At 32.9% G+C, this 14,371-nt stretch overlaps 1 long non-coding RNA gene across 1 annotated transcript in view; it reads left to right on the top strand.

The window, feature by feature from the left end:
• Window positions 1-12,916, top strand: part of LOC137224537 (uncharacterized) — a 103,674-nt gene extending 90,758 nt beyond the window's left edge. The window contains exon 3 of the long non-coding RNA XR_010943374.1: window positions 12,790-12,916. This is a non-coding gene — a long non-coding RNA (uncharacterized lncRNA). The remainder of the gene's footprint in view (window positions 1-12,789) is intronic.
• The last annotated feature ends 1,455 nt before the right edge of the window (window positions 12,917-14,371 follow it).

Raw genomic sequence — 14,371 nt, forward strand, 5'->3', positions numbered from 1 at the left:
GTGAAGTAGGAGCTAGGAAATCAACTCTGTATACATAAGAAACGTAATTGAGTATAACTCAGTAAAAAAGAGAAAGCAGAGAGTAGAACATGATAAAGAGGAGTGAGAACTAGAGATACAATAGTATTAAATGGAGGATATTTTTAGAACCTATTTGTATATGTGTGTTTTAGAAGGCAGGAGACATATGAGTACATTTGAAGACAAACGTATGCTAAAGAGCATACTAAGTGAGGTGTTAAGAGGAAAAAACTGAAGTTTGTCTTCTTAGAAGCACTTCTAAAGCCTAGTACATTTATGGGTTTTATAATTTACAGAGTATTACTCTGTTCGCTATCTCATTTTTATTTACACTGTAACACTTTGATGCAGGTATTACCATTTTTATTTTATAAGTACAAAAATTAAGACTCAAAGTAGTTATGACCTATTCAGGTTTATTAATTAGTAAGGTCATATGTATACATGGGACACTCTAATATTTTTATTTTAGAAGCCTAAAGACTAATAAATGTGGAGTGAAAATTATCAGGAGTAATACACAAATAATTATTTGATTAACCAAGTTGAAAACCCATAGCATTATTTTCAATAACAGTTTTTCTCTATAAATAACACTTTTAAAAAATAAGTCAGTGATCTAATCACTAGTGTGTGAAACCATGCATGATTAGATAGAGAATTTAAGAAATCCAATAAAATGTTAATAGGCATATATTTATCTCAGTCATTTCTTAACTGTTTAATCTAGTCCTTATTCTTTCTCCATATTTGAGGAAGGTATAGCCTTTTTATTCAGCTTGAACCTTTTCTTGGCATCAAAGCATTTAGGGTTATATAAAAAGTGTGAGGGCTTCCCTGTTGGCGCAGTGGTTGAGAGTCCGCCTGCCGATGCAGGGGACACGGATTCGTGCCCCAGTCCGGGAGGATCCCACATGCCGCGGAGCAGCTGGGCCCGTGAGCCATGGCCACTGAGCCTGCGCGTCTGGAGCCTGTGCTCCGCAATGGGAGAGGCCACAACGGTGAGAGGTCCGCGTACCGCAAAAAAAAAAAAAAAAAGTGTGAGCGTCAAGTGATTTAGAAATTTTTCTTGTACGAGTAATCTTTTCTATTCTAGTCTTATATTCACATTTCCATACATGGATCCAGCCTTGGTCTTTGGGACTTGAGGGCATCCTGGTGTCAAGAGCCCTTCAAGATCCTTCTACTTAGCCTTTAATCTTTTCTCTAGATGGAGAGATTTAACTACTTCTAACTTAATAAGAATGTTGGATTTGGTTTACTTTATAGTTCTTCCAATTAGTTTTCTGAGTGCTTTTTTAGAGGCTTTAATCTTGTCTAAACTTGTGGAAAATTAGAGAGAGGAAGAAAAAGAACACTCCTACTTAAAAATATATATTACAATTAACTGTCAGTACACTTGACTTAAATCATCTCATACTTTGACTATGTGGAACATAGTTTAATTATATGATAGATATCATTGCTTTTAAATGAACACTATTTTATTAAAAATTGGATAGTTTGAAATTGAAGGAAAGACCTATAATGAGACCAATGGGAAGAAACTCTTAATAGTCTTAACATCAAATACAATATTTCTTCAATATTTTCAAATTTCTCCCCAAATTAAATCAGATTTAAGACTATTCCAATGTATCTCCTTTAGGCCTACATGTAGAAATAAGAATGTGCCCATGTTTATATATTTCTCTTTATGGAGTAGGAGAGTTCACATTTCTCTTTGTCACCAGTAAACCAGAGTAATCTGATGTCTAAGTCATCCAAGTATTAAAGTTACCTATGGCAACTTCATTAACTCTTTACAACTCCTAACTTGTATACTACTCCATTGTTCTGGAAATATCAAAGCAAATTTCACAATATCGTACAGAACTGGGATGATATAGAAAATGTTTATGTCATTATATATTTGCCTCTAGGGTCATCAAAATACAGTTAATGAATCATATGTCAGGATTTTAAGAAGACAAATACATTATTACTAGAATTATGTTAACTCTTCATTAAAATGGTTGTAATGGTGATGTATAAATAAAACCCCAATTGAATTACTGGAAGCATTCAACCTACCGGAGGTGACTCAAAAAGGTATATAAATTAATAAAAAAACACAGGTTGAAGAGCTTCAGCAACAAGGTAATTGTATTGGCTATAAACTTGCCCCCTTATGAACATATAGAAATACCTAATAATTTATGAAAAACATTTTAAATTAACATTTAAATCCATATTTTAGAAAAAATAAATAAATGGAAATACATAGTTTTGAAGCAGAATCAAGTCAATACCAGGAATGTACTGACGTTAATGAGGTCAAGCGATGCTAGTCTAGGCCCTATTGGATCTAGCTCAGGACAGGGTATGCATCCTCAATTTGACAAGTGGTTGCCAGATCTTGCAACTATACTCTAATTAGCTGTCCCACCAAAGGAAGGTGACTTGTAAAACTCTGTCTGTAGGCCAGGTGAACAACAAGGACATTTGACATCTGTTATAGCCCCACATGGGGAAAATAAATCACTGGTAAGTAATTGAAGTCTAGTCTTGTGTTATGCAGAGCTGCAGGTTCCAATTTATTACTACAGTGTGGTGCAGGAACCCAAGCCAAGAAATTAACATAAAACAGATTCATATACAGAACCAGGGCTCTTGAGGAAGTAAACGAAACCTTCTGTCCAAAACTTTTCACAACTCAGGGATAAGCTGTGAAAACAGAAAAGAGGTCTCACTGAAGAAGAGCTAATAATATCACTTAGGAAAGAAGATGACAAAAACAAACAAATAAACCAACAAAAAACATGGAAGAAGAGGTGGTTAATGAAAATAAAAAATTAAGCCTTGCTTCCACAGAACTGAAAATGATGGAACCATCTGAAAAACACCACAGCATAGATATGTTTTGGATGATTCTAGAGATAAGATATCTGAATCAATAAAAAGAACAGAAGAACATGAAATAAAAACAAGTAGCTTTGAAAATGAACTAAGCAGAAAGGTAAATTTTATTTTAGAAACAATGTTACCATTGTAATTAAAAACCCAGTGGTTTAATTATAGTAAAAAATGAACTGGCCTCCATGACCATATCACCAAGAAGGAAATACAGGGAGATACAGAAAATGTTAAGGAAAGATTACAATTAACTAAGAAGAAAAAATGGTCTACTACATGTTTATTAAAATTTCCATTTAGAGAGAAAGGGAGGAGAGTGTTAATATTTAAAGAGATAATTATTGACAATTTTAAATGCTTGAAAAACCTTGGCTTCAGATGTAAGTAGTACAACCTGCCCCCAAAAGTTTACATAAGAATTAATCTACATGTAGTCATGTCAGGAAGAACTTCAAACATAAAAGAGCACTCATAAAAGCAACTTTAGGAAAAAGATAAATTTTTTAAGACGAGATAAGAGTTTGACTTAGGGCAGAAATCAAAAATAAAAAATGACAAAATTAAATAGACTATTATCTTGTGACAAGGAAAATGTATGTCAATCCACAATGTGAAATTCTATCTATTATTCAGGAATGAAAAAATAAAAGCATTTTCAAAAAACACACACGGTGATATAATTTGGATTTTAGGAGACTCCAAAGTAAGTAAATTGATTTCATAATCAAATAGAGGGTATTTTTTCTCTACTTGATTATGAAATATTTGGGCTCAGAAGTTATTTCTTATTAATCTGTACATCTCCAGAGTGCTCACTAAATCCTGAATGAATGAGTGAGTGCTTAAAAAGTGAATGGATAGATATTATGGTGAAACTGTATGCCTAACAGTTAGTAGTATGATTCCTTGTGATGGATTACTTTTAATGGGTTTATTTTTAATCCATTTCATCACCTTTCTTAACTTCTGGTCTTTGTTTTTTGACATTTAACATGGTTTTATTTTCAATTCACATCAAAATTATTAAATTAACTCATTAAATATTTCCCTTGGCTATATTTCTGAGTTTATGTAAAAGCTATATTTATAGCTTTTGACCCAGACATCACTTTTATCTCATGATACAATTTTTAAGACATTTTGAAAGTGTATTAAAAACTTTCAATAAAGAAATGTAGTGTGGTTCACGCACAGTAAATATTTAATAAAAACATTCAATTCTTCTTTGCTGGGTAAAATATTCAGCTAAAATCAATACATGGTCATTCTCATAAGACCACTTGAAAGTTGGAAAAGTTGAATCATAGCCAATTATAGTGTGTCACACTATCTTCATTATAACTCTCGAGAAGTTATACCTATTCATCCACCTCACAGAGATTCAGGGTCAGAAGAGATTCAGGGTCAGAAACTCAAAACTCTGCAGGGCACAAACAGGTCCACTATCTTCATTATAACTCTCGAGAAGTTATACCTATTCATCCACCTCACAGAGATTCAGGGTCAGAAGAGATTCAGGGTCAGAAACTCAAAACTCTGCAGGGCACAAACAGGTCCTATAAGTGAATGAAGCAGCCTGGCTGTAAAATAAGTTTTTTGTTTGTTTGTTTTTGTTGTTTTTTTTTACTTCTAATTCACTTTCATTTTTAGAGAAACACATCCTAACATTTTTCTTAAGACACCTGGTCTTCTTGGCCTACCCTTTATTTTTCCACTCATGAAGGGATAAATTTTACCATATAAAAATGTAAATGTGAGAAGAGTAATCGCAAAAAGCAGTTGACACAAAACCACTGTTTTAGGAAACAATGGGAGGAGTAGGAAGTGAGAGGAAGTACATACCCTATATAAAGGAAGCAATCACTACTCAGTTCTAACAAATTGAGAGAATACCTGCCAGTTACACAGAGAAGCCAAAAACTTGAATTTTGAAGTGTTGTTAGAACCCACCAAAATATTATTGTTGACTTCTGGTTTGTATATCTTTCTTTAGGTCCTCAAACAAAGCTACCTACAATTGTCCTATTTCAGTAACTTATTGCAGAAGAATGTCAAGGCACCCTTGCAGTATCCTATACTGTCCTGTGTGACACGGTTTTACATTGCTGAATTCCAAACAATTTCAGTTTTCTGGTGCCTGGGCTTCAATAACTACGGCCCAGGGTGTTTCATGTCTTCCTCACTGTGGTAGTCAGATTAATGACCTCCTCAAAGATGTCCACATCTTAATCCCTGGAATCTGTGAATATGCTACACTGCATGGAAAGGAGAATTAAGGTAGCATATGGAAGCAAGGTTGTTAGTCATATGACCTTAAAAGAGGGAGATTATCCTGGATTATCAGGATCAAATGGGATACAGGGCCCTTAAATGTAGAAACAGGAGAAAGAAGAGTTGATGTTAGAGTGATGAGATGTGAAATTTAACTAGCCATTGGTGTCTTTGAGGATAAAAAGATACCATGACCCAAAGAATGCAGACAATTTCTATAAGATAGAAAAGGCAAGAAAATAAATTCTAGAACTTTGGTTTTAGATTGATGAGGTCTATTTAGGATTTCTAACATCTAAAACTATAAGATAATACATTTGTTTTAAGCCACTGCATATGCGGTAGTTTGTTACAGCAGCAATAGGAAACTAATACACTCATTAAATTTTGTCTTCCATTTACTGACTTATCCTTCCAAATGACCTTCCGTTGTGTTCCATCTGTTAGTCTGCATTATCAAAAATTGACCTGTCCAGTTAGACATTCCTTTTCACCTACTCATCTCACCTACTTAACTGAGATCATTTGGTGTTGAGTTTAACTTGGATTTTGATCTCACGTTCACCATTTATCCTCTCTGAACTTGGGTTCCATAACTTATAAAATGGTTTCCTCATAGGCTACTGGAATGATAAATTTAGATATTGCATGTAAAGAAGTACTTAGCACAGTAACTAACTCACAGTTAGATATAAAAAATTTAGATAATGTTGGTTTTGTTACTATTTTATCCTTAAATTTCCACACTGTTTTATAAGGTAGTGTAGCTCTTTAATGACTAACTTCCTACCTTATTCCGGAATACCATAGTGAATCCTTTACTGTGATTAATGATATTCACATACATTCATCCTTTTCATTCATACTGATCTCTGTATATAGGCCATCATTTCTCTGTTTACACGTCATGTTCCTACTCTGGTACTGGCATAACTCAATCTGCTCTCTTCAGCAGTCACAGGAATCCCACATCTAACACACTAACACTTCTTGATGTTAAATATCAGAGCATTAAAAGTAATCTCAAGAATGTAGAAATTCATGTACTCAGAATGATATATAACACAACTCAACAATGTGTATAAGAGGAACCTAGATATTTTATTTCCAAAATATCCAGCTCTAGTTCATCACTTGACTAGTTCACCACTGCGGACCCAAGTTTTTGACAACCCTTCATAAAATTTTTGACAGAATCTTTAATAGGTTGTATAGTATAGGAACTAAAGTCAATCGCTTTCAATTGTTTGCCCGTTTCTCCTTCAAGATAGCAATAAAAGTAATAAGTAATAAAAATTAAAACAAATGTTTATTGAGTGCCTATATTTTTCAAAATTACTGCTCTAAGAGTTTAATTCATGTTAACTCATTTAATATTCATTTAGTACTTCTCTCTTTTTCAGAAGAGAAACTAAATCACTGGTTAATTACCTTGCCTAAGGCCAAGATAGTAAATTATAAATCCAGGATTTGAACCCAGTTGTACATTCCAAAGCTCAAACTTTTAAATACCACATGATTCTAATAATAGCCTTAAAATGATATTTATTACAAGTTGTCATGGACTGAATTTTGAGTCCCCTGCAAAACTATATGTTGAAATACTACCCCCCCCATGAGATCTGGGAGATAATTAGCTTATGAAGTTAGAGGCCTCATGAATGGGATTAGTGTCTTTATAAAAAGAGACATGAAACAGGTTGCTCCTCTCTCTGCTCTCTTCCATGTGAGGATACAGTGAGAAGATGGCCATCTGTAAGCTAGGAAGTAGGCGCTCCTCAGACACTGGGTCTGCTGGCACCTTGATCTTGGACTTCCCAGTGCCTAGAACTGTGCAAAATAAATGTTTGTTGTTTAAGCCACACAGTCTATGGTAATTTATTATCGCAGCCCAAACTAAGACACAGGCATTGAAAGTGATTGCATCATACTATTTATTGAGGAATATGATTTTTATTTGGGGCTTTTAAAATGTATCATCTCATCTAATTTTTCTTCCAAGAGAAATAGAGAGAATTTATATTACAGAATTAAAGACCAACAACAAATAAACTATTGTGAGTTTGTTGAAATAGTGTTATCATTATAAATAAGTAAATAATTAAGTAGACTGGAAATCAGTACAACCATCTGCTATACTGTGGTCTTAGTATTTCATTAGTTTTATTGAAATATATTTAATATATCAGTTTAGTAGAAATTAAAAAGGCTTAACAGTACGAAAGACCATAAGAAAGCCAGAAATTGAGGAGAAAACACTATTGACTGACACCTTCTAATGTTTTTACTATCTACATAGTAAATTTTTAAAAATCACTTTCCTTTTCTCTTTGAATAAGACACGAACATAATTTTGACTACAGATATGGTGATCAATAGGATTTATTCATCAATGACTTTAGCTTGATTTTCTAAATGTTCCACTATTCATATTTTTATATTAATTTCAATAAAGAAAAAGGTTTAAAATCCAAACTGAGCAGAGTCTGGGCAGGTTTTCTAGTCCAATCATATATAGGGAAAAATGTGTTTCCAGTGTCTTTTATCTATGTATAGTCACCAAACAGAAGTTTGGAGAATCACTAAGCAGAGCTATATAGATGTACACACACACACACACACACACACACACTAATATATTTAAAGGTTACAGTCATCATGTGGAGTTATGTAATCTTCCTAAATACCACTTTCCAGAGAAGTAAGATTTCCCTTTGATGCAATATCAGCAATGACTGACATATAATTGATAGGGCTCTTTCCATGAAAAGACCATTTTGGTATGTACACTTTGGTAACATGAAATGTGTCATTCTTTGTCATATGAAATGTATAATTACACAGTAGATAATTACAAGCATGCAATAAAAGCCACAAAGTGGCTTTACATTTTGGCAACTTCTGTTTGAAAGACTAGGTCATTTTTAATGGAGTAATTTAATATATTATTTTAAATGTTTCTTACATATTAGCAGGCAATTGTATAAATGAGTCTTTAGAAGAACTAGTAGTAATACATAATGCCTTTAGGTAACAGAAGAAACAGAATATGAATGGGAGATGCTTAGTTAATTTATAGGACATTTACATTTCAGAAGTCCTATTTTTAATCACTACAGTATGACACTTCATTTTATGGAGCTATAACATTTCTTCCTTTAAGGAACGAAGACCAAGAAATAGAAACTGGATCCTAATATACAAAACATTACTACTCAACAGGCTTGAGATCAACCCTATCTATTTACAACATTAAATGAACTATGTGCTAAAACCAGGGTTTATAATGTTAATAAAGTTAGCACATTGAAAAGAGCACAATCTTTGGAGTTAGACCTGTTTAATCATGACCTTGACATTTAATGAGAAGGCAAACATATACAATCTATTTCACCTCTTAGAACTTGATTTTCTATCTATAAAATGAGTATAATAATATCTACAACCTCAGCAAATATAAGTATTAAAATAAGTTCCCCCACATAGAGTAATGCCTGTGGTCTAGTGTGCACAGAAAGAAAATGCCCCTTTTTATGGACAATAGAGAAATATTGTATAATATGTTCTTAAAGAAATACACATAATTATAAAATGAGTGACAGCAAATACAAAATGCATTTTTCAGAGGAAATTTTGTCATGTGTGTCTTTAAAATGGTTTTTAAATTATTTCAAAATGCAATTTGTGCTTAGCTGTATAGTTTATAAAAAGTGTAACGCACACACTTTATTTAACTGTGTCATACAAGCCACCCGAAGTCGACAAGTGACGCTGGGTTGCTCCCTTGAAGTTCTCCATGAGGTGTTATATGTGAGAGAGTCTGTCAGCCTTTTTGAAGATATTCTGTCCTGAAATCTAGTAGAAGCACATCAGAACCAGGTTGATTTTCTCTTACTGGATATCTTAAACTTTTTTGTATATGGCCTTAGACTCAAACGTCATAAGTTAGGCAGAAAACATATTTGGTTTGATTTTAAATCCTTCATTTATGAATAAAAAATTAAGACACATTTTCCTCTGAGCTATGCCAGAGGCATTCTTAAATTATCTGGTGGATATGACTTTAACGTGTGCATTGGACAGCAAAGAAGCAAATTTCACCAAAGCAAAAGAATAATATTGCAAATGTATTAGGGCTAAGGTTAAAAACCTGGCAATAGATTATATTATGTAGAGTTATCTTAGTTTGATAGCATTGTCACTAAAGAAATACTGAAAAAACATAGTTCAGAGAACATCATGGTGAAAAGAATACTCAAAGAATATTGATCCAGCAGTGGGGGGCAGTATGGATTCTGAAAAACTATTTTCCCCATTTGTTCTATTATTTAATTATGAGTCCCATGAATAATTTCTCCTCTCTGAAAATAGACCTGCATTCTATTTTAAGCTAAGGCAAAAGTTATTCTTCTGCTGAAAGACACTTCTTGTGTGCATTGAGGCATGTAAAAAACATTGAGGAAAAAATTCTTAATAATATTTTTAAAGTAAACAAACAGAAAAGTAATGCCAGGTATAAATGACTTTTATTTAACTTGGGTAGGGCTGCAAATTATCATTGTAAACAATCATCCTAACAACTGCAAGATAATTCAGCCTCAAATAAAATACATCCAGATAAGGTATCTACTCTGAAAAATTTTGCATTTCTGTTGCTTGGTTATCCACACTCAGAGATTCAATTCTGATATCTGAAATGGGTAATAATTATGCTGATTATCCCACTGCCAATTCATATTTGCATGAATGGTAGCCTATAAAAATGTACAATAGTTCAATTCAGGGGGACAAATGGACCTGGCAAGTAAAGTCTCATGCTCAGATTACAGGAAGTCTCCTGTCTTTACAGGAAGGCTTCTAAGTGATTTTGTGCATCAAAAATCCATGAGTATCTATTTCCTACACAAAATGCTTCAAGCAGCTGCTTACTTTTTATCTGTAACTTTTCTTTCCCATCGTTTTTCATTTTTCTGATTACATTAGGGGAAATCCTTGATTAGGAGCCAGTGGTCTTTAACACCTGCTAGTCTCCTTTTGAACAAGGAGAGTGTTTGCCAGGCCGGGCCATCTGCAGGCAACAGAGGGCTAGAGTGGCACCAGGGGGGCAGGATGCAGTGGGTATTCAAATCCGCATATCCTGAATCTTTGAATCAAGAGGGTTTCCTTCATTGAACACTTGAGTGGGGTCCCCTAGCAGCTAAGGAAGCCCTGGAGATGTGTAATTAAAGGAGTCCATTATGCCCTAAACACAAGGAAACTATAGCTACTCCTAATTCCCATAGAATTGAGCCAGCTCCTTGCACCCACTGCAGAGTTTGTGCTCATTCTCCAGGAAGTGCCCGGCCACCCCTCCCCTATGGGAAGGCGACTGTGAAGGGCTGTAGTATGCTTCCTTGCAGTGGAAAGCAGCTTATATATTGTGGAAAAGGATATGGTGTTGAAGCCAGCACCTGGGCTCTCCAAACATCCATGCCTGTCAAGCCTGGCTTAAAATTTAATGAGGTCTTTTGGGACAGGCCATTCTACATATTTTTAGTACATGACAATTCTTAGTCCTCAAATGACATAATAAAAATCTCAGTGCTGAGTTGCACCTTGGAAATAATTTCATCTGCCCTCCTCTTTTTCTCAGGGGGAAATGTAGCCAAAATCAAGCTGTATTTAGATGAAGTTCTCAATCTTCTTTTTCCCATATTGTTTACCTTCATATTGTCCTGAAATTCAATCAAAAATATTTACTGTTCTTGCATTATGTGCTAGACATCATTGTACAGTTGGGGAATATAATGGAGAACAAGGTAGAAATGGCCCATGCCTTCCTAGAATTTATAGTCTAAGGGTAGAAGACAAACATGTTTTAAGTGTTATAAAAAGAGAAACATTTACTATGGAAACAAAAGAAAATTCAAATAAAGAAATGTGAATAATATAGACGCATCAAAGTTAGTTTTTTTTTATTACAAAGCAACACATTTTAAAATTAAAAATATAAAACTACTTGTAAAATTTATTTATGAGGATATGCTGAGGATTTTGATTACTGAGACATTGTGTATCTTCTCGAAAAAAGATTGTAAAACTTCAACAAAACACTTTCCAACTGCAAATTCTTGTAATTAAAGGAGCATGGGTTCATTAAAAATGTATAAGTGAATGCATTAATTCAAGCAGGTTTTTCTAGGGTAATTAAAATACTTTCACACCTTATAGGAACAAGTATTCTTGTTTTGTTTTGCTTTTTTTTTTTTAATTTATTCTACCTGGTGTTTCTTTTGTGTGAAACATTCTAATATTATGTAAGGAATTTGCTTTCTGTGGATAGTAACTATCATACTAAAATCATGCCATAAAGTTGTATAATATCATACAATAAATGGATTGATATTAGCCTAAGTTCAGATCCAATGTATTTTGACACTATTGATTTATTTTTTGAATACTAGTTCTTAAATATATCAGGGGAAGGATGGAGTCTTAAGATCCATTTGAACATCATAGTAAAGTTCTTTAAAAAATACATGCACTATTGTTTTTTCACAGATTCCACATCCTGATCAAGGGAGATCTATAATTATATGGCCAGGGCTTTGTCACTGATCCTGCCTTATTTTTTTCAATATATCAGATTACAATATGAAAAGCAAATTAGCAAAATTGTAGATGATACCTTCTGGATAAATTAGATAAAGTAAAATGTCTTTGGTCATCTAAAACAATAGACTGAAAATAATAATACTAAATATATTAAAGGAGAAAATATAAGGGTCTCTAAGTTAAAATAATCAAAACAATAAATAATTCCAAGTTGAGTATATACAACTTGAGTTTCATGTTTATAAAAGAGGATGGCCAAACCAAAAATATTAAGGTAGTGTAACAAGCATAATCTTATCTGAAAATACTCACCTGAGCAACAATTTATTGGCCCACAGATGTTTAGCTTAGAAAAGAGAAACATAGGGGCTCACGTCTCTTCAAATATCACAAAATTCTATTTGTGTAGAGATCAGAATTAGCAGCAATTGGTGAATTTTACCATTTGGTTACATGTTCTTAAGAGCAAGCTCTGTAATTATTTATCCCTAGAACAGTGCTCCATAAATATTTGTTAGGTAAATTAATATATGTTACAGAGAAGAAACTAAAAATAAAAAGAAATGTTTTAGCTGAAAGAAACTAGTAGGCTCGTACCTCTGGAAGTGCTCCGGTAGACGCTAAATTATCGTTTATTAGGAACTTGAAGAAGAAATTCTTGAATTAGGAATAAGATAAAGATAGATGATTTCTACTTATTCTGCTGGAATAGTTTATTTTTCCTTTATAAAGAGGATATTGCTTTTTCTTCAGAGAATATGATGACTGAACAGAAAAGTAGGACTTTATTTTTTCATCTAATAATTAATATATTAAAAATGATGGTACTTCTATTTCTTACAAATTTTTTAACTTGCCAACCCATCAGTCATTGAATTCAGAAAATCTTATCTTTTGATACGAAGTGATAAAATACCATATTCTGTCTTCTGGATTTGTAGTAGTAATTACTACAAATCCCTCTAACTGAAGGCTACAGAAAACATATAATTACAATTTCATCTTCAGATGAAGCCTCTCCAAGGATCTTGACTCTATGAAATCATGAGCAATCAACTCTATGGAATGTGCGGACTGCTGAGTCTAAACAAAGAGACTGAAAAATCAAGTAGATGAAACCCATGCAAATGTTAAGGTAATTATACCTATTACTAGTGTGAATTAGTAAAATAAGTTGTATTTAAATATTTCTTCGGTTAACGTTAGGTTTTTTGTTTGAATTTTCATCATGCAATAAAAATACCACGCAAGCACTCTTTTATGGTGGAGATCAATGAAACGTGACTGGGCTATTTGCAAACATGTTTTACACATCAGCTTTCAATCCATACAAATATATTATTTCATTAGGAAGCATGATTTGATCCCATAGTTATCTGGATTTATGAAATTCTACTGCAAATCCTTCCAAGGAATGGTGCTGATAAATTAAGGTGACAAATTGATTTCACGGGGATCAGTTCTAAGGATAATAGAAAAAAAATGAAGAAAATATTAGAGGAGAGAAGTTATCTTTATGTAAAATTAATACATTCCAAAGGCAGACAGTTAACCCAAATGACAAGGATGAATAGCTTACCTGATGTTTTGAAATGTCATCTGTAAGCCTATACAAAGAAGAATTTGTTGTTATGTTTTTACTTTAACAGTACCCAAAGAAGATGGAAAGTCCATATATAATCTTATAAGAGTAACTAATAAATGGGATGAGGAAGAACGCTAATTATGTCACCATATGCCTCTTAGAACTTTCCAGTTTCCAATTTTTTAACTATTGGACTCATTCATTTTAGATTCCATACAGAGCACAACATTATCTCTGCAATCTATATAGCATAAAAGTTCATTAAAAAGTTATTAAGATTTATTAAAGATTGTCAAAAAGTTTGGCTGCCATTTCATTTTAAGATGGCAGGTTGTAACGGGTGATACACAGACAATCTTTCAAAACTCTTTTGAGAGAAATAAAAAACTCAATTTTATTTGATAAATATTTACTGGCTTAATAGCTTCTCACCTTAATTTGGATTCCCAATCAGAAAGACATGTATTAGCTAATGAGTTGATAGAAATTTCTGTTTTACTTTGTAATTATAGTTTTCAAAATGAATTAATATATAATTCTTCTGGATAACAAACCAGTCATTTATTTTAACATTTGATTTGCATGAAACTTCATCAAAATCTACTCTTGATAATCTGAAAATGTGAGTTTCAAATTTCTAAAGCTGATTCTTATATAATTAAAAAGAATAGGCAGGTAAGAAAGAAAAAGCCGAAGACAATAAATATGAATATAGCATAGTGACATATTCTGGAATTCTTTTGCTTAATGTCTATATACCATTTAAAAGTGGATTGGTATACAAAAGATTATATATCATAAAAGGAAATGATAATTTAAATAATAAATTCTGAAATGAAAAGTATAGCATGCATTTTCCTTGGCAGATTATTTCCAGAGGAGTGTGTATTTTAAAAGAGGAAACATATGTAGGGAAGTATAATTTATGAATATTTGTACCTTCTGATAATATATATTTTTAGTTTTCTCCCCAGCCATCTCCACTCTACCTCTGTTGTAGAAGGA

Source organism: Pseudorca crassidens, chromosome 5, assembly GCF_039906515.1.
Source record: "Pseudorca crassidens isolate mPseCra1 chromosome 5, mPseCra1.hap1, whole genome shotgun sequence".
In the NCBI taxonomy this organism is placed as follows: domain Eukaryota; kingdom Metazoa; phylum Chordata; class Mammalia; order Artiodactyla; family Delphinidae; genus Pseudorca; species Pseudorca crassidens.